We start from the raw sequence: 21,380 nt of genomic DNA, 5'->3' as shown, positions 1-21,380 counted from the left end.
AAGTGGGGCTCATACTCTAAAACACAGCCCAAAGGAAGCCCACTGAGAGCTCCATTATCTCTTCCTTTAACTAAGAGGCTCTGGGACTGTCTTCTAAACACCTCGTTTAAAGTGATGAGAACAAAAATAAGGCATGTGTTAGACATACCAAAGGAGGGTTTATGTCTTTTCTTACTTTTTTGAGAAGCACCATGTTGTATTTCCTTTTCTTTTGTCTTTTTTCTTTTTTAACTCAGGAGAGTGAGGGAAAAAGCATAGGCTCAGGGTGGTTTATCCTCTCCAAATCTATAAAAACCTGCAACCGTTATTCCCTCTGGCAATTTCCCAGTTGGATTATTGCAATGAATAATTGGTAAGGATGCCTTTGCAAATGGTCTGGAAACTTCAGTGTGTTCTTCTGACCCAAGGAGTTAGACTCTCACTGAGACTGGCTGAACCTCCATTGCTAGTTCTTTGCCATCTGCACTGAATATCAGTCTGTTCAGAGATCCAACTCAAAATCCTGATTTTGACTTCTAAAGCCCACAACAATTAGGACCAGGGAACCTTGAAGGGGTACCTTCTCTCCAATGTACCTACCAGGATCTTAAGGTCATCAAATAACACCCTCCTCCAGATTTCCTCACGGAGGGAGGTGAGATGCACCTTTCAAGATGGAGAACTTTTTCTATGGTCCAGCACATTTATGGAACCCCCTCTTCTGAGAAGTTCAACTGGTGCCCACATCATTTTGGCAACAAATAAAGTCCTTTCTATTTTCCCAGGCTTTTAAACTGGCATTTAATTGTATTTTAATATATACAGTTTTAGTTTGTAAATATGTGCCTTGTATTGCCTAGCATATGTAGTGTTTTTAGTTTGTATTTTAAAAATTTCATTGTATTTGTATTGTGTTTGATTGTAAACTACTTTAGCTACTGCATATAAGGAGCCCCTGCAGATTTTACTCTGCTAGTTGTTACCAACTATAGGGGCGATGCTCATCTCAGTTTCAAGGACCATTGAGCCAGCGCTGTCCAAAGACATTTCCATGGACAGTATGATGGAGCACTCATGGAGTGCTGTTACATTTTCACCAAAGTGGTACCTATTTATTTATTTGCGTTTGCATGGTTTTGAACTGCTAGGTCAGCAGGAGCTAAGGTGAGGACGAGAGCTCACCCCATCATGCAACACTTGGATCTTGAACCCGGGCAGTCAACTTTGCAGCTGACAAGCCCAACTTAACCACTGAGCCATCATGCCTCTATAGCTAAATAAATAATAAATAAAGATATCTCAGGTCATATATGTGAAATATTAATAGAAACAGTACACATATCACAAAAGATCAAAGGAGATTGTTCTTCAGAACCTTTTAATAACTACTTCCTCTTTCCTTCCATTTTTTCCAACATTATGAATTTCTCAAGGAAGGTCTTTAATGTGTCCAAAATATGATCATTAGTAATTGTGCCTCAAATGAGAAATCTGGATTGACTTCTTTTATGATCCATGCATTTGTTTTCTTAGCTATCCAAGCTTTCTCAGGTGCCTTTTTCAACAGGAGATCTCAAAAGCATCAATACTCTTTCTATACTTCTTTCTTCAAATCCAACTTTCATCTTCTGAGTGTCATAGGGAAAACCTTGGCCTGCATGATTCTGATCTTTCTTTGCAGAGATACTGTATATAATTCAAAAGAGAGGAATTATAAATCATTGTAAATCTAGAATGTTAAATTTTTAGCAGAAACTAAGTCATTTTAACTAAATATAGCACAGTTTGGCTAAATGTGTTCATAATCATTCAGGAACTCTTATCAGATATGCAGCAGCCCTATGAAGCAATTAAATTTAAAGGTATTTACTTGACTATGGATGAGTTCATACATGCTGCTTATTTACTGGGATCTATTATAATCTTCCAAAGTGTTTAATAATAAGTAGGTTTACTTTACTTCTGCTGCAAAGATCTAGAGCAGGGGTCTCCAACCTTGGCAACTTTAAGCCTGATGGACTTCAACTCCCAGAATTCCCCAGCCAGCAAAACAAAGCTGGCTGGGGAATTCTGGGAGTTGAAGTCCGCCAGGCTTAAAGTTGCCAAGGTTGGAGACCCCTGATCTAGAGTACTGCCACATAGTAGAGGAATTATGTGTAGAGCAAAGCTGGATGGGGAATTCTGGGAGTTGAAGTCCGCCGGGCTTAAAGTTGCCAAAATTGGAGATCCCTGATCTAGAGGACTGCCACATAGTAGAGTTAAGAGTGTCCTGCATTTCTTCTTATACATATAATTTACTGCACATTCCAATGAATTTTGAGGAAAACCTTATTTTCCAGGGGATTGTGAAGGATAGAAATGGCTTCTTTATAGGCTTGTTTCTTGTTTGTTTTTATATCTCTGCTGCTACCATCTAGTGGTCATCTGGATTTTTGTAATTTAGACGTGGTATGATAATAGCAGCCACGGATTGGGAACCAAGGAGGATTATCTTTTAAATTTTCTACTTTTTTCTACTACTGATCCAGATTGTCACAAAGAATAAAGAATATTGGCCACCTTTTTTTTCTTTTTCTTTTTTTGTAATGTCAAGTGTCTCTTTTTTATAATCTGATAGAAGCAGGATTGAAGCACTTCCACCGTCCCTTTTCTTTCTGATAGTCTAAATCAGTAGAGGGTTTCACTTACCTTCGCTACCGGCTCGGAACTGTGAGTGCGGGTGTGCGCGTGCTTGCTTCACTCGCGTGTAGCGCTTCTGCGCATGCACAGAGCCTTCTGCACATGCACAGAGCGTCTGTGATGACGTCCGGGTGGGTGGGCGGAGCCTCCCGCCACCGCTACCGTTTTGCCCGAACCGGGGCGAACTAGTAGAAACCCACCACTGATCTAAGTCTATGTTTCTCTCTTGCACTGCAGGCTGTCATAGATGGATAAAAGACACACACCTTTATTTTGAAATTGTGATGAAGAGCTCATGAATTTAGTCCAAGGGCTACTTATAGTTCCTGGTGTAATGCCAGTAAGCTTTTGCTCCATAAAGTAAATAGGCACTCCAGGGCAAGAACAATTTTAAGAGAAATTTAACAGCATGAGAGAAAGTTCCTTTCATGTTAATTGGGATTGACTGCTATTAATATTTTCTGAAAAGAAATCCACAGAAGATCTTGAATGCTGATGTCCTGCATAACATCTGGTTTGGCCTGTAACTGTAATATTTATACGTGTAAAATACTGCAGACTAAACACAGATAGCCTTTATTTTATTATTTGATATTACTTAACTGCTTTTCGGCAGAATCACATGTGAAAAATCACTAAATCTAATTTTTTCTCTGCAGTGTTATCAACTGGGGGGAGAGGAGAAGGGAGAGGCGGAAAAGAAAAATTATGAGTTTGTACTTACAGCTTCAAGAAAAAAAAGTAGGTGAAAGTTTTCATGCTAATGGAGCTACATTGCTTTAAAGGGTACAATGTCTAATCCAAAAAGATCAAGACATAGGAGATGACACATTTTATGAAATAAAGTTGAGGTAGATGATGTCGTTAGAAGAACCTTGAATATTGTTGTTTTTTGTCCAATTTATCATAGAAAAACAAAAATGTTGGTCTCTGGTAGAAACCTTTTGGTAGGCTCAAGATTGCTTCCAATGATGTAAAAAAAAGATTTCTGATAAATATTTTGACAATCCATACAAAGAATGTGAATCTTGTTGCAAGTTATTCTGAAACGGTTCCATTCTGAAATGGAATTTACAGATCTGGACCGTAAATCCCAGTTAACATGGGAAGGCAGCAAAGACATACAGAATCTCCTTTACCCGTCCTCCCTTCTTTGCTACTAAGTGGCTATCTGGATTTTTGTAGTCCAGATCTGATAAAAATATTTTATTTGTTTTTCATTTTTAACATTTTATTGCACTTATATCCTGACTTTTGTTAAGAAGTCAAGATGGCATATGTAGGGCTGCTTCTTAGTTTTATCCAGAACAACAACTAGATGGGATAGGTTGGAGTAGCTCAAAGTCACCCAAAGAGCTTTGGTGACTCAAAATAGACCTGAACCTAGATCTCCCCCCAAAACCATCCTTGTACACTTTCAGAGCATCTGTGGAAGGAAATGATATTATTTATATCTTTGTCCTGATCCAGTAAATTGGATCAATAAGCTGGGTATTATGTATTTTTATTCGTTGATTGATTACAGATAGTCATCAACTTATAACCATTCATTTAGTGACCATTCGAAATGCCTTATGACCCTTTTTCACACTTACGACCATTGCAGCATCCCCATGGTCACATGATCAAAATTCAGAGGCTTGACAGCTGGCTCATATTTATGAGGATTTCAGTGTCCCGGGGTCATGTAATCATCTTTTGTACCTTTCTGACAAGCAAAGTCAATGGGGAAGCCAGATTCACTTAATCTCTGTGTTACTAACTTAACAATTGCAGTGATTCACTTAACAACTGTGGCAAGAAAGATCATAAAATGGGACAAACTCACTTAACAAATGATTCACTCAACAACAGAAATTTTGGGCACAATTGTGGTCATAGGTTGAAGACTACTAGTATATGCCATCAAGCTGGTATTGATTCTTTTCAATCACAAAGATTTTCTCCAGGATGATCTACCTTTACTGGGTCTTTCAGATCTACCAACAGGGCACTCATTGCCACTATAACTGAGTCCATCCATCTTGCTGCTGGTCGTCCACTTCATTTTCCTTCCACCTTTCCCAGCATGAGACCCTTTTCCAGAGAGATAGGTCTTTGCCAGTGTGACCAAAGTAGGATAGTTTGATCCTGGTCATTTGTGTCTGAAGCTCTGGGTGGATTTATTTGATGAATCATTAGTTTGTTTTCTTGACTATCCATTGTATTCTCAGGAGTCTTCTCCAACACCCAAGTTCAAAAGCATCAATACTCTTCCCTCTCCTGCTTATTCAAAGTCCATACTGTGTGATCTTTAGAAAGGCAAAAATATACAGAGGAGTTTTGCTTTGTTGGCTCATCAGTCTATACAAGCAAAAGAGGAATACTCTCTACTGTGTTCCTTCGCCTGGAAAATGTGAAAAATGAATCTACCACAAGTGTTCTCTCAGTGGTCCCTCTTGGCACTCTCTTCATGGTGGAATAGTAAATAAATCATGCTGCTCGGCTATATTATTCACTTATTATTTTTGATCAAATGTATTGGAATATTGCTTTGCCTTGAATACTATTTTCTCATCTTTAGCTATAATGTGAAAATAATTGCTTTGGATAATTGATGTGTAATTCCAATGATTAACTCTTATTCCTGCAGGTACGTCCAAACAATGGTTTCCAATGCTACTTACAGATGTCATTATATTGCTATTCCATCCTTTTCGTCTGCTTTTGGAAATTAAAAAGGCAGGGGAAAAAAACAGGAAAAGGCAGGGGGATTAATACCATCTAGGCCTCTTGTAAAATTCTGTCAATAAATTATATATTAAAACCTAAATATCTACAATAACAATTCTCTCTTATTTAGTCAGAGAAAACTAGGACTTTTTAAAAGTGTCCATCTCATATGCATCCATAGTAGGAAAAGCCCTAAATCCAAAAAAGGTCCTAGTTCTTTCAGTTAAATAGCATCATCTGTTGAAGGGGTCCCTCAAAGTACCCCTTCTCTATAGAAGCATCTGCCCTGTGGAACGAGGTTTCCTCTGAGATCCAGAGAACCCTGTTGTTGCTTTGTTGTGAAGACTCAAGGAGTCTTCACAACTCAAGGAGTTTGAGACCCCACATTTCATTTCACCTGATTTCTCATGCCTGCCGTATTGGTTTTATTGCAATTTATTTGATGTAAGCCTCTCAGAGTTGTTGGGAGTTGGGTAGCAAATTTAATGATACACATATGCACAAACCTATTTAAATGCGGCTTCCATTTAGGAAGCAGAAACATAATGATGTAATAAAATGAATAGATTTAAAAATGAATAAATTGAGTTTATTTCTATAAAATATATTAAATATATTTTATTAATTCTATTTTAAGAGGGTATTGTTATTTAGGCATAGATATTACTATCTACAATCCCACTGTGGATAAGTCCAATTTATACAACAATGTTTAGATTATTAAATGAAGTTCCTGTGGAAAAATTCCAGTAACAAAAACTTGCAGATGAACTTAGATTTGTCCAATAAATACATTATTGCTTCTGAGTTTTCAGGCATGAGGCTATAGTAATTGATCATCTCAAATAACATAAGACCCAGCATGGGAGATTGGAGCAAAAGTGGTATGATTCTCTTCATGGCCTAAATGGCAAACAATCAGATTATAATTTTACAGTTTTTTAAAAATGCTGTAATCCAACAGGGCAAAACAATTGTATTATGACACTGCAAGGATATTCTACTTAGTCTAAAGAATTTCACCCAACTGTTCTTGTATTAGAATTTGTAAATTTTTAATTTAAACCAAAGGGTTCCTTTAAGGAAGAGACAAGTTGTCTTCCATTTTCAAGGTGGACAGCTTGTTCAGCGCCTGCAAGTAACATCCTAAATGTGTCATGCTTCAGTGCTTCCTGGCTAATTGACATCTTTTTTTTATTTACACATAATTAATATAATTTGCAAAAGGAAGTGCATGGATATGGTAGATACTGAGCAACAACAGCTGGTGGACGTTGTTGCACTTGTTGGGTGATGCTATGATTTATGCAGATTCTGATGTGAGACTAGAAGTGGCAGTTCTCAGCTGAGAGCTTAATTTACACTTATTAAAATTCAATGACAAAAATATTCACTCACAAATGTAAAGCCTGCCAGACAGAATGGTTAGTCTACATGTATGTTCTAATGCATGCAAATCTGGTGAGATCCTAATACCTGTTGCCTTTCTATAGTAAAAAAACTTAAAAAAAAGAAAAAGAACCAAATTTAGACATTGCTCTTACTTTTTGCAATTATTCTATCACTTTTCCAAGAGTTGTCACGCATTCAAATATACTAATTGTTCTTATAGCACTAAGCTGCATGACAATTTACTCAATATAAGTAAAAAAAAAATAATAGAATCTATAATCTACTACTGGAGAGATCATTTAAGAAAGGGAGTATAGAAGTAAGTAGGGCCACAGATATGTATTATTTCAATAGATGTACAAGTAAAATCAGGATATATACATCTAATAAGTAAATATTAATGATGGCACCTCATTCCAGATGCAATATTCAAGTTGAAAAAATGCGGAGAATAAAATGGAATTAAATTGGGCACCATCAAATAAAGCAGAACATATTCTTTTAACTTCCTTGATTTGTACGGGTGACGTGTGTGGTTGTTGTTGTTGTTAGTTGTGAAGTCATGTCCGACCCATTGCAACCCCATAGACAACTTTCCTCCAGGCCTTCCTGTCCTCTACCATCCCCCGGAGACCATTTAAGCTCACGCTGACTGCTTCAGTGACTCCATCCAGCCACCTCATTCTCTGCCATCCTGTTCTTTCTTTGCCCTCAATCATTCCCAGGATTAGGCTCTTTTCCAGTGAGTCCTTCCTTCTCATTAAGTGGCCAAAGTATTTCAGTTTCATCTTCAGGATCTGGCCTTCTAAAGAGGAGTCAGGGTTGATCTCTAGGACTGACCTGTGTGGTATATTTTATCAATATGTGATAATTGTACTTTAATATTAATTTATATGGTATGTATTTTCATACCATGTTATTTCACTTGAAAGATATAAATGTATTAAATATATAAATCTGTATAGCATACAGAGTTGTTTTAAGGACTTCATGAACACAGAGAAGCAATACAGGCATTAAGAATACCAATGGTTAAAAATCTACCATTTTAATGTATATTAGCATCCAAGATCATGAAATCAATTAGCAGGAAAAATAAAAGGAATTTTGTTGCATTCTGCTGCATATATATATAAAAAATATTCATTTGCCTGGTACAACAATACGTATTATCCAGCTTGTAGGTGCAGGTCTACTTTTAATTGCTACAGGGCCAGAGTAAATATAAGATATAATTGTGGGATCAGAGTATATACTTGTAAATGTATACTATTGTGTAATAAAAAAATATGGGATGTTCAGCAATTAGCAAATAGGCATTTCCCCACTAGTAATGTTCAGAATCTTCATCATCAAGTTGTTGCTATTGTGATATAAAGCCTCTTCACATTTTGGCACAGTGATAGCTGCCTGTTGATAGAAGATGTTTTAAGTTGGTAATGAATTATCACAGAGAATTAAGTTTGCAGTCATGGACAAAGGATTCAGGGGTGGGTCAATGCTTGAAGGTCATAAGGGCCTGGATGAGGGGAGAAACTAACTGTGACTCAAAGGCAGAGTCATTGTAGATCTTTGGCTTTCCAGGGTCAGGATAGTTGACATCTTTGACTCTGGAAAGGATAACAGTCTCCTGGATGGATTTGATAGACAATTTGGAGGTCCTTTTGGATTCACAGTTCATACTAGATGAGCAGATGACAGCTGTGGTGGTGGGCATTTGCACAAATTCAACTTGTGTGTCAATTGCACACATTTCTGGATTGAGAAACCTGACTCACAGTCAGTCACTCATGTCTTAGTCATCTTCTGTTTGGAATACTGCAACACTCTCTATATACAGCTGCCCTTAAGGCCATCTGGAAACCACAGCTGGTCCAGAATGCAGTAGCATACACAGTTTTGGGTTCCATGATTCACCCAAGTTGTACTACTACTGCATGAGCTGCAGCAGCTTCTTAGTTGCTTTACAAATTCAATTCAACGTGATGGTCATTACCTGTAAAGCCCTACATGGCACAGGGGCAGATTATTTGTGGTTCTCCCTGAGGACACTAGATTAGATAGGGGACATGATGCAGATCCCCTCCTTTAAATGTTTTCACCTGATGAGACCTGTGGAGTAGCCTCCTACCTGAGATTTGATCCCTACCCTTTTTGCCTTTGGAAAAAGACCTGCCTCTTCTCCCAAAGCAATGGGTTAGGATAAGGGTTGACCTATGTTAGGTCTGCTCCCCCACCCCCACCCCAGGGAGGGAGGCTAATTTGTGTTTATGTATGTTTGCATGGATTGTTATGAGCCATCTAGAATCATTATATGAGATAGGTGGCCATATAAGTCCTGTAAATAAATCTCATTCGTATCCTTCATATCTCATATTATTTGAAGTCAGACAGGTGAAATGTTAAAAAAGTAACTTATGATATAATCTTGCCTCAGAAGTTCACTTGACACGAATTGAACAAGACATTCTCTCTCCCTCTCTTTTTTTTTTTTGCCAAGGCTTTTAAGTACTTTACTTTGAAGATACCTTTATTTTTCATAGTTGTTTTGCGTGTTAGATGCAATTTTATTTTATTTGTTTTATGATTACATTACTTAGAATGCCATCCTTGGAATATTTTTTTTGAAATGACAGTTGCTTAATTTACCAAGTCAATAAAATATACATAAAACATTTTGCTTGTGCTTTGGAGTCTGCATTCAAGATTAGCTTACATACCTTATATAAGAGAGAAATCTGATCTCTCCCCTCTGAAGTCATGGCCCTTCTTTTGTATCATCTTTCACTGTGGTCACCAGCAAACCTTTCACATCCATTTTGATTACTATGGCTTGCAATCCAGGATAGTTCAGCTAAACATAACCATAGTTTGGATTGCAAAGATGATTTCTTGCAACAAAACATAATTAAGGTTAATCACAGTTTTAAAAGTAATTAAAATTTGTGGTTATACTCATTTAGCTCCTGCTTTATGATTTGTTGCCGGCTTCCATGACGAGCTGCTGATTTATGGAGGATTACTTTTGCAACCAGCAGTGGAATAGCCATGCAAATTATTGCCAATTAGAAGCAGTTTTCTGGCCAGGCAAAGGATCCCTTTTATCATTGCCAGGTTCTTGTTAGCTGGGGATGGACATGAAAATAAAACAGGACAACAAGTAACATGTAAGAAAACCGACTTCCACTTGGAGAAACAGAAACAATGAATAGTGATAAATCTAAAGCAGAGGCAAGAAGGAACAATGATTTATGAAAAGTATGCTTTTGCCCCCACTTCCAATATCTTGCTGCCTCTTATTTCAAAGGTAGACAAACATGGCACTGTTCTGTAAGGTGCTGCTTGCTTTAAATCTCCCTGTCTTCAAGTTCTTGTAATGTGAGTCGGCAGTACAGAATCTAACCCATTCTGAAAACCTATGTGTGGGGTAAAAAAAGGGAAACCTTGCCATATTCTGGAGTTCTGTTTATATTTTTTGGGGCTGAATCTGCAAACTGATGTCAAAAGATGGTTAAATGAATTTGTGGTTGGGAAAATGAGAAACCAAGTGAAACAGAAATTGGCAGATACATCTAGTCCCATGCAAGGGCTCTAGGCATAAGAACACTGAGAATTAACATAGGACAGTGATGTCATAAAAGCAGTGCACTTAGGAAAACATGTATGTTTCCTTAAAGACCTGGAAGGTTTTATGGGGCAACCCTGCAACATGGATTATCGGTTTATAAAACCAAAACTGAAAATGGAAAGAGGCAACAGAGGCAAAATGCAGTTGAAACAGAAAATAGAAGCAGAGGTGCATTGTGACGTGTTCTACAGAATGTGGAGGTTTCACTCATTGTTTTTCTGCATACATGTTTTACAAGGGCATCTTCAGGAGAAATTTAATAAATTGTTCCGAAGAAACTGAGGCATTCTGGGTAAAAGGCTGGGGGGAAAAAGCCTAGGTTTAAAACATTTTTGTATGAGTGAGATGTTTAAGTGAATTTTTCACTTCACTGCTTTTCTATGCCAACTTTTTGAACCCAATCCATGATACTTCACTTTGGGCTTTGAGCATAGGAAAAATGCGTCCTGCTATTAGAGCTAATTTACCCTGAAATTCCTTGTAATACATGACTGCAAAGAACATTGCATTTACTCACAAATAATTACCATTCTTTTTAAGAACAACTGGTTGGTGCAGCTTCTCACAGTCCTGAACTGAGGCAGTCAGTCTGCTGGAAACGTATTGCTTACTATCTTCTTACCATACAGCTGCACCCTATCATCTAGCTGTACACACCTATTGTAAGGAAGAATGGTGAACATGAGAAAAATCAGCAAGCACTCTGTAAAACTGCAGAGGGAGAGGTGAGAACTTTCCACTGTTTAACCTTGGAAATAGTTTCATCAGGATGGCAGCCTCACCTTCAAGGCTTCTGGCCTCCTCATAAAAGCTATTTTCTGTAAACTGCCCTTCCATTTAGCCTGTGGTTCTGCTGTTCCTTGTTTATTTGGTTTTTACTCAAACATGGCAGCTTGAAAGCCTGGGTCTCCCAAGTAATTTATCTCCCTGTGTCAAATTCAAGTCAAATAAGACATGTCCAAAGTTTCAAGTATATTTGCAAACTGAAGATTACCTTAGAATTTCTAGGCATATACCAAAGGCCCCAATGTAATTTCCCAGTCTCTCTCTTTCTCTTGGTGTGTGTTTATCTAAGTATTGCTACTGCTTTCCTATTTGAAAAATTCAGAAAACACGACATTTTGTTTAAAATAATTGTAAACATTTAAAGAATACCAACGTGTGGGAATTCCTTAATTCAATCCACAAAATAAAGTGTAATTTTATCTTCCCCCCTCAATTTGCAATCTATGAAATAATGGGTCTGGTCGTCAAAAGATATATAAAGGAATAAAAAAAAAAGTAAAGCTAAAATCTGTGTAGGATTTACAGTTCAGGAGACACAGCATAAAAGAAAACAGAAATAGAGAGGATGAGGAAAAATGTAAATGGCAATTATTAGTTTCTAAATTACGAAGTTCAGAGTACAGCAGGTATTCAGTAGATCATAGAGTTTGATCTAAACACAATAGAATATCAATTCTTTTCTCTTTCATGCTTAAATTATGGCAGATGGCAAATGGAGAGAGGGAAACAACGACTACTAAAAGCAAGCAAGGTCTGAAAAATGGCCCCAAATCTCACTACTCAAATTCTGATATTTGGTTGTTGAATTTCAGTAGCAGAATTTTATGGGATGTCCATGCAGATTTTATACTTGAATCAAGCATTCTTTAAGTCTGGGTATATCATTCAGACATCCACTTTTGCCTTCAGGTATTTTCTTCTATTTCTACCCACCCTCCATGATCAAAATTTTAGCTGGCTGTACGGAAGAGATACTTTTACTTTTTACATCTCAAGATGTGACATCTTGTATTAATGATGAGGTCAGGTGAATCACTGTCAACCTTGTAAGGTACTCCAGGCAAAGTACCCCCTGATAAGCTGTTTAAACTTTATTGAAAAGTTACATTAACATTACATTACTTACATTAGCAAGTCTAAAAGTACATTCCCCCTCCCATCACTTTTACAGCCCAAGAAACAAGAGATTGTTGAGATTTTTTGCCATGTTCACATTACTCCTGCTGGTTAAACTACCTCTTATCCAATTGCTCCCTTAGCTGTGGCTCTTTTCCGGGTCTCCCAAAATCACTGCCACAAACATCACAACAGTGAGAAGTTGATGGTAGAATTAAGAAGATAGCAACAGGATGCCATAAAGCAACAATGATCTTCTTGCATCCAACTGCAATAGGATCTGCATTTTCTTCCTTGGTATGTAGTGTTGTTCCATTGAGTTGTAGTAGAAATGGAATAAGATGTACCCATGTACCACCGCCTTTAAGTAGGCATTCTTTTAGTTTACTTAGCAACCTTATCTTTTTTCCTATATTTACTCAAAGGTTAAAGACCAAGTCCTTGGTAATATTTTTTTTCTTTCTACCTATCAAAGGGTTAATATCACTCCCTTTCTTCTTCTTCTTCAGATCCTGATGCAGTTAACTGGAGCTTCCTGAAAGCCTGCATTAACAGAGGAAGCACTAAGAAGACATCTTGGCAGAAAAATATCATTATCAGTTTTGAGTTGCAGCCCCAAATCCTCTTGTGGTCAAAACACAATTCTTTTAACTAAACAATCAAGGATTTGAACACGTGTTTCTGCCATGAATTATCAGGACTAAGGAGGGGCTTCCCCTTGGCAGTGTCAGAAAATGTTAACAGTCTGCATTTTGGTTATCCAAAAGAAACAAGCTGAAAATGTTGGTGGGGGAGAGGCACAGAAACTGAGAAGTTCTCCTGCAAAAATCCCTTTTGAATTCTATATCCATCCCCCGACCCCTCCAGTGGGACTTGCATGGATGAAATCCCTGGTAGAATGTCTGATGAACTCATTGGAATGGAGAGGTCATTATTTAATACCAGACATACAAGCAAGAGATAATAATATCAATTCAGATATTTTCATGGTTTCATTCTCTAGAATAAGAGAAACAGTCGGCTGCAAAGCATGCAGCTATTGGACAGCATTGTGACAGATTAAATAAAAAACAATGTTTAAACCTCCTGTGTCAAGGTTGTCAAGGGCTGTCAAACTTGCGGCCCATGGGCCGGATGCGTCATGTGCTGGCCACACCCACACCCGGTTTAGCGAAGGGGGAAAAAAGTCCCAATACGTCACATGCTGCTGCTGTGATGACGCGAGTTTGACATCCCTGTCCTATGTTCTTTTGTGCCAAATGCAATTTTTTTAAAGGGGTGAACCATTGCAGCAAATGGTACATTTTAAATTCCTGCAGCAACCCTTCCACTATGCCTAAGTTAATTTAATGTAAATGTCCTTGAAATAGATTTAATTGTTATTCAGTGTTTTTCAACCTTGGCAATTTTAAGATGTATGGACTTCAACTCCCAGAATTTCCCTTAAGAGCCAAATGCCATAAAAGTACGAAGCTTGAAAACACTGTTAGTCTATAGAGGGAAAACTTAGCTGCCCTGTCTATTCTTTCCTAAATCTGAATTAAAACTAAAGTTACAATTATTTTTGACTCTTTCCTAAAGATTGTTAAGGCCAAAAGATAGTGACAATTCAGCTGGCAGTGTTGATTTATCCTGAATTTGTTTCAGTTTTAGCAATACAGAAGCCAGAACGGAGTACATTTATCCAGTGTTGTGAGTCAATGTGAAAGTGAAAAAGTAAGTCCCGCTAGGTGATGTTTCAAGGAAGGGATATGAAGCATGTTCAGCGGAGATGAGCAGAGACAATTGGAGACAAGCAATCCCACAAGTAGCCTGGCCCTGTGCCAGGAAGGACTTTATGGGGGATGAACAGCACCTTGAATTGCGCCCGGAAGCCTAAAAGGAGCCAGTAGAGCTCACAAAGCATGCATGTTACTTACATGGGAATTTTATTTCCTGGGCTTTGCTCCCTCTGAGAGAGGAGATTAAGTTGGCAAAATATCACAATACTGTATCTTTTTATACATGCCTTGTAAATTGAGCAGAAGGGAGATTGGTCAGTTCAGTGGTGGGTTGCCCACGGTTCGCACCAGTTCTATAGAACCGGTAGTAAAACCGGCAGGAGGCTCCGCCCACCGACCCCAACATCATCAAAATGCTTCTGTGTATGCACAGAAGAGCGAGTGCGCGCGCAGCCCCACAGCAAACCGGTAGTAAAGGTAAGTAGAACCCACCCCTAGGTCAGCTGTAATCATCTCAGATGGTACTCTTGGTGTATCAAAGTCCTTGGCTGTGAAGATAATTTTAGGAAGATTTAGGTTCACTTTTTGGGTAGTTAGTAAGTAAAAATGGTGGCAGTGTGAAAATGCCTAAGTCAGCTGTAGGAAGATAGAAAGGAAAGAAGCTTAGCATTTTATCTTCTATTTTGCAGTAACATCAAGGGAAAGAAAGGCAAGAGATATCTGTGAAATTTTCCTTGAATCATCCAAAAACTCCAGTGGAGCTTCCTGGAACATGGTTCATCAGTAATTTGATTCATATAGTATTTAAACCTTAGCACTGAATAATGTTGTTTGCAATCTTATCTGGAGTACTTGATAATGTATTAATTCAAAGTGAAACTGGTAGATGACCGAATGAGGCAAAAGTACTTTCACATTAAAAAAAACCTTGACTGATTTCCATATTGTTTCTGTTATTCCTTTTGTTAAGACAATATTTTAGCACAATTTACCCAGAGATTTATTTGGTATATCCTGATCTACTTTTAGCCCATTCCTGATGAACAATAGTCTCAATTCAGAATTGATGGGTTTCACAAATTGTAGCTTTGCTCAAGATATCCAAGGTATCAAATATGATCAGCTGATTGGAATGTCTAATGCAATCTTTATTGTTCCCAGTCTCTGTCTCCAGTCCCAAAAAGGCATGCAAATCTGTCTGCAGTTTGTCCCTGAAGCCATCATCTTTAGCTGAAGTTCAGAAGCTCAGGTATTTAGTTTTACAATTACCTTAACTCAATCTCCAAGATGAGGGAAGACCCACACCTAACCTTCTGACAACTGCAAAGAAGTTTATCATAAATGTATAGATTAAAATATGGCCGAGGACCCACAGGCATTTATGGTCTTCAATGACTACTCCATTGTAGCCTCTGAAATATTGTCTGCAGATGAATGACAGCCAGGAAAGTATTGACTAGGTAACCTTTGGAATGAAAAGGTAACAAGAGGGACAGGTGCTTTGCAGCAGAAGGGTTAACACAGGGGAGAGAGCGTGCGTGAGAGAAGAGAGAGGATGCTTTTAATTGTCATGGGGCACAAGAAGGAGGAAAGGATTTTAAAGAGATGCAGAAATATTCCAGGGTAATAAAATATCCCCTTTTTCAGTGTCAAAGTTAATGTTCCAGGCCTCAGGTGAAATCGGCTTCTTATCAGAGAGTGGTTTCCCCTTGAGAGGCCTGGCAACGCCATTGCTGAGTGCTGCCACTTCCCCATTATATTCTCAGGAGAGGCGGCTCCATACTTCATTTCAGAGAGGCTGATTATATTGAAAGGTGGAGAGGTACACTTGGAAGTGAGAGGAAAAGTTGGTTCGTGTAAATAATATGAATGAGAAGGATGCTGTTAATCCAGCCAAGGCTGATTTCATTCCTCTCTTTCTCCGGGTATTCCTTCATTTGCTTCTTCTCTAATCTGACTTTATGGCTTCCTGACTAAATCTCAGGATAAGAAGGGAATAGTCCCAATGGTATTTCCATCCCTTCCCCATTGGTTATGCATGTGTATTTATAGTAGTCATGTTCATGTAACCTTCAGGAAGGTTATCTCAGCAGCCTAAGGAAAGAAGTTCAGTTTTCTGATGTAGGAGCTTCCCTAACATGATCCAGCAAGCTCCATGAGAGATTTGAAACTGGTTTTCCTATCCTTAAACTAAACTCTATAGCTATTTTCTGCACTGCATTGGGTTCAGGGGTGGGTTCCAAATCCTGTCGCTACCGGTTCACTCGTGGGTGCGCTCGTGCGGGGCGCTTCTGCACATGCGCAGAAGCATCCGGGCAGGTGAGCAGAGCCTCCCGGCTTACCTGAGCCGGGGTGAACCAGCAGCAATCCACCACTGATTGGGTTCCTCTATTTATTAGAGAAGTTAGTCTTTTAAAAGAAAAAAAATGTATATGAGATAAACAGGGGAAAGTGGAAAAAAGTAGTAGGAGATGACTATGTTTCCTCTTCAAATGTGGCCAGATTTACATTCCAAAATGGGCTCTATTTTGCCCCTCACCATTTTTCAGCTGAGGCAGTTTTCAGTGTGGCAGGAGGGAAGCTGGAGAAGAAAGTTTGGAACAATTTTCTGGGTGCATGAATGGAACCAGCTTTAAATCTAGTCACTAACGGGGTTCATACATCATGCTAAACCACAATATAGTTTGTTTTGTCTTGACTTACATGCTATGCAAACCCAACCACTGTATTTCCCGTGTGCAGTTGAAGGAGAAAAAACTGGCTAATGTAAACCTGGCTAATGCAATACACCAATACACATGGCATAGTGGAACATGCAAAACCAGCCTTTTTCTGGGTACAGCTTCTTTCAGCAAATGATATCTATCCTGTGCAATGTGAAAGTGATGTCACAGTATGTTTTACAAAAGGACCAATACTTTATGGATGTGACCCAGTGGTGGGTTGCCCCCGGTTTGCACCGGTTCTATAGAATCAGTAGTAAAACTGGCGGGAGGCTTCACCCACTGACCCCGACGTCACCAAAATGCTTCTGTGCATGCGCAGAAGAGCGTGCACGCACGTGAGCGAAGCGAGCACACGCGCGCGGCCCCACTGTGAACCAGTAGTAAAAGTAAGTAGAACCCACTCCTGATGTGACCCACCTCCCTACAATACAGATGTAGAAAATGCAAACTCGGAGAGTGAAAGCATTAAACATTTAGAACTACATTGAGTAAATTGAAACTCTTATAGTAAATGAAGAGAATTATAAATCCACCTCATATTTTTCTCTGAAATTAAAATTATAGGTTGTATTATCCTTTGGGGGATATACACAATACTTGTGTTATCAAAACTGATATAAGTTTTACATGGACTGGTATCATATTACTAGGAGCAAGAGGATCATACTGTTGGTATTATATTTTCTTTTCTGGAATGGAATATATACACAACCGGTCTTTTTCCTAAAATAACGGTCTTTTCACTGTGTCTCAGATAGTACCATGTGCTTTAAAATTTGTTCTTTTGAATGTACAGGCACAGTGCATATTCCCGAATAAAGGAATAAAAAATGGATTGATGCATTTGAACATAAATATGGAAGTTAACACATAGTGTATGATTTACTATTTCTTTTCATCTCAAATTATATCTTGTCTTTCGGAATAATGCTTTCCCCATATTATGTGTATCATATTGTTTCTTTCAGGATAAGCAATGCTGTAAGTATACTTTACATCAACAAAATACCTCTCTATTCCTTTCTATATTTCCCACCAGCAGCATCTGTAGGAAACAAAGATGCCTGATGCCATCATGAAAAAAAAAACACGATTAAGTACTTAGATCATGTTATTATTCCCACTCTTCTACCCTACCCCTGGAAGGATATGGATGCTTGCTTGGCATCCTTGCTTGTAACATTGCTATACATTACTTCATAGATTGCTTTTTGTTCTTTAAACAGTTGACATCTCTTTTTTTGAGGATCTCATCAACTTCATACAATCATTATTTTCTTGGTCTTCCCCTTCCTTACAAGCCATTCATTCTTCCTTCATATTCTTTATATGAATTAATGCCCACTCATAGACTTTAGGAGACCATAATACTAGCATGATGCTTCTTTCATACTACTCACTTACTTTTGTATTGAATCCCCATTCATTCAGAACTCATTCGCCCATCTCCTCCGACTTGTGACTGCATGACTATAACTTTGTTGCTTGTATCCTTGCGATTTATATTGATATTGATTGTTTCCTAGTATGATTTGATTGCTTATTGTACCGTATGACTCTCACTGGGTGTTGTGCCTTGTGATTCTTGATGAGTATATCTTGTCTTTTTATGTACACTGAGAGCATATGCACCAAACACAAATTCCTTGTGTGTCCAATCACACTTGGCCAATAAAGAATTCTATTCTATTCATTCTTGACCTTTTTTACCACAACACTTTTGAAGTATCCCATTCATGCTGAATTATATTATTTTCCTGACTTATTCAATTCTCACTTGTGTATGACAAAATGGGAGAAACCCACAGCTATTTTTTACATTCAATCCTTGCAACACACTATGTATTACTCATTCATCTACCAGTATGTGAATGTCTTAGAATTTCTCCAGAATGTCTCGATATAAACAAGTATAAATAAAAAAGAAATATATTCTTATTTTTTTACAAAAGTATTTTTAGGGCAGTTTGAGTAATAATCTTTTGAATGAGGATTCTTGCCCACCTTTGTCCAGGAATCCTTTTTATGGTCAGCTACTGGTAATCATGATCCTAACCAGCTAGTTTTCATTACGCTTTCCATTCTGCACAATTAAAAATTAGTGAAATCCCTAATACTAATGCCTCTGCACATAGGCTGAGTAATTATCCTCATTATTGGTTAACTACAACCAAAGCCTTTGAATTTAGAATTATGCTCTTTAAGCTATTTGAATTTTAGGTTAGCATGCACTTGGCCCATACAATTATCAAAGGAAACACCTTAATGTCAATGTGCAATTTTTTATTATAGAAATGGCTTTTTGTGAGTTTTACTTGGGCAAACATCTCTAACAATATGGTCCTATTTATTTTCTTTGGAATGTTTATCATCACCCCTGCCCCTGCGATATTGGAGGACTCTAGTCAATAGAGCAGTACACAATATAAAAATACTATAGCCATAAAACTCAAAAATTAAATATAGCAGAAGCTCAGAAAATCATCAAGAAACTCCCCAAGGGTTCTGTGGGGACTCCAGCCTATTAAGCACTTGAGGCAAACCATTCTAATTGGTATTCGGCAGAAATCCAGGGCATGATCCAAAGTTTGATGAGAAAGTAATTTAACATGACAAAGTATTAAATATGTCTTTTATGTTATGCTCGTCTGCTCCAAAGCAAAGACTTTACCAAATGTATGTGAGTTTGGGCTGAAATACTTGCTACAAACTCATAGTTGCCATGGAAGCTATGGAATTCATAAGCTCCACCACAACCATATTCCAGGACATGGAGGTCAAAGCCTTCTGGAGCCAACCTTGAGGTGAGATCCAGGAGCTTGTGAAGGGTCACTGCTGGATAGCTTCAGGTTGGTATATCAACAGGGCGAGATTGGCCCATATTTCATGTACAGCTATTTATATCCAGTTACCTCTGGATGGTGTTTCCCTTGACTTCTAGATGTTGCATGAAATACCATAATAAAGGAATAATTCCAGCTGATACTGCTTGAAGATGTAAATCAGTGTTTTTCAAACTTGTCAACTTTAAGATGTATAGACTTCTTCTGCATGCCGGCTGGGGAATACCAGAATCTGAAGTCACAGAAGTTGCCAAGTTTGAGAAACATTGATTCAATTGTCTGTCAAGCAACAAGTTCTGAAATAACTGAAGGAAAATTCTTTAAACTGACCTTTCCCAAATGGACCTTCACAGAATATGTTGGAAGTGCAACTCCAGCATAGTTGAAAGAATCAGAAGGAATCAAGTTGTGGGTATCTCAGGAACCCTTAGTTTGTGAAGGCTGTAGCAGAGTAAGGCCTAGTTCCATTTTTAACCTTTGTACAGATTAGAGAGATTTTTGGTATAGCAACAACAAAATGTGCTTAAATCTTAATAAAGGGATAAGCTAAAGCACCTAGCCGGTCTAACTGGGATGGTAATTAGCCACTGCAGTCTTTTTCGTTCAAACTTAAACCGAAGCCACCCAAAACATCTAATCCTTCGACCTCCTGAATGCACTACATCAAAAGAATTGGCTTCTGTCAATAGGCTTACTTTTTCTGACAAAAATCTTTTAAACAGCCTCTCAGCTTTTCCATTCTAACTATGTGACCTGCTCAGTGAATTTGCCAAGTTGTTATAATGCTGCAGGTAATTGACCAGTGAGATATCAAAGCAAAGTTTGATAAATTTTAATAAATTTCATACAAGAATCTGAACTGTCAGGGGCTCTTTTGAAGTAAACCTCTGAACTTGTTGAAGCTTTTCACATGATAGCACATGCATACATATATACAGAAAAACATTTCTGCTGCTCCCCCCAACTCATGCCGCCACCCCACCTCATGGTATGTAGAACAGCTGGCTGCATTGCAAATAGAAGAGACAGCCTGGCTTAGATATATCAAAGGTTATATTTCACTTTGTAATGCAAGTTCAGGATTGTAAAAGGGCAGGTTATGGCTTGTAGCAGTTTCATTTATACTAAGCAATTGTATTTCGGGGAGGGGGAAATTGATGCAAACATAATGAAGGAAAAAAGCCAGGTTGTAACAACAAGGAAATTTATTATCTATTTTCCATAATGTTTAGATGAAATTATTTTGAGAAGTTCAAATGTGGCCTCTTCACACTTCAGTGAGAACACAAGTCAGAAAGGACAATTTCCTGCTACTTTGAAGAGGCACACTCCATTCAAAACTAACAGAGCCTAAGCACATTTAAGAAAGCTGTGTATCCCTTGGTGGTAGTTTAGGTTAAAAGTCTGTGCTGCTACAAGAACTGCATTACCCATATTGGCAGCAGAATTCATACAGGGCTGTTCTGGTTGGAAGTGAGGTCACAGCTAGTTAAGAATATACTTCAGGTTTCCCGTTTCTGTTCCAAAGGTTTTCTGCACCAGACATTAGCAGAACATGTCATGACTGTGCCAACATTTGCATCTTCTAATCTTAGCATATCTTGCTATGGTACTCTTTAGGAAGCGTAAAAATTGGCAACACATATTCTGAAACCTGTTTTTGTTATGACATGTCAGTTAGTAGGAATGATCAGGATTGGTTCCAGGTTTGAGAAAGTCTTGGGCAAAGTGACCTCAGTGGCACCGAAGATATAATTTTTCCTCTAACTCCCCCCCCCCCCGCTTTCCCTTTTCTTTC

General features: G+C 38.2%; 2 long non-coding RNA genes across 2 annotated transcripts in view; one reads left to right on the top strand and one right to left on the bottom strand.

Moving 5' to 3' along the window:
- Window positions 1-1,433: 1,433 nt before the first annotated feature.
- LOC132711279 (uncharacterized) lies at window positions 1,434-9,876 on the bottom strand. Its single transcript, XR_009622104.2, has 3 exons — window positions 9,483-9,876; window positions 7,410-7,602; window positions 1,434-1,665 (listed from the first exon to the last, which is right to left on the bottom strand). It is a non-coding gene; the product is annotated as an uncharacterized LOC132711279 (long non-coding RNA).
- Window positions 9,877-19,513: 9,637 nt separating this feature from the next.
- The window catches only part of LOC117664392 (uncharacterized), a 38,435-nt gene continuing 36,568 nt past the window's right edge, over window positions 19,514-21,380 (top strand). The window contains exon 1 of the long non-coding RNA XR_004591027.2: window positions 19,514-19,588. This is a non-coding gene — a long non-coding RNA (uncharacterized LOC117664392). The remainder of the gene's footprint in view (window positions 19,589-21,380) is intronic.

The sequence above is a fragment of the Pantherophis guttatus genome, chromosome 3, assembly GCF_059756535.1.
Source record: "Pantherophis guttatus breed Tessera chromosome 3, ASM5975653v1, whole genome shotgun sequence".
Taxonomy (NCBI): Eukaryota; Metazoa; Chordata; class Lepidosauria; order Squamata; family Colubridae; genus Pantherophis; species Pantherophis guttatus.
The sequence above is the reverse complement of the archived record's forward strand: the minus strand, read 5'-3'. Positions and strand labels throughout refer to the sequence as shown.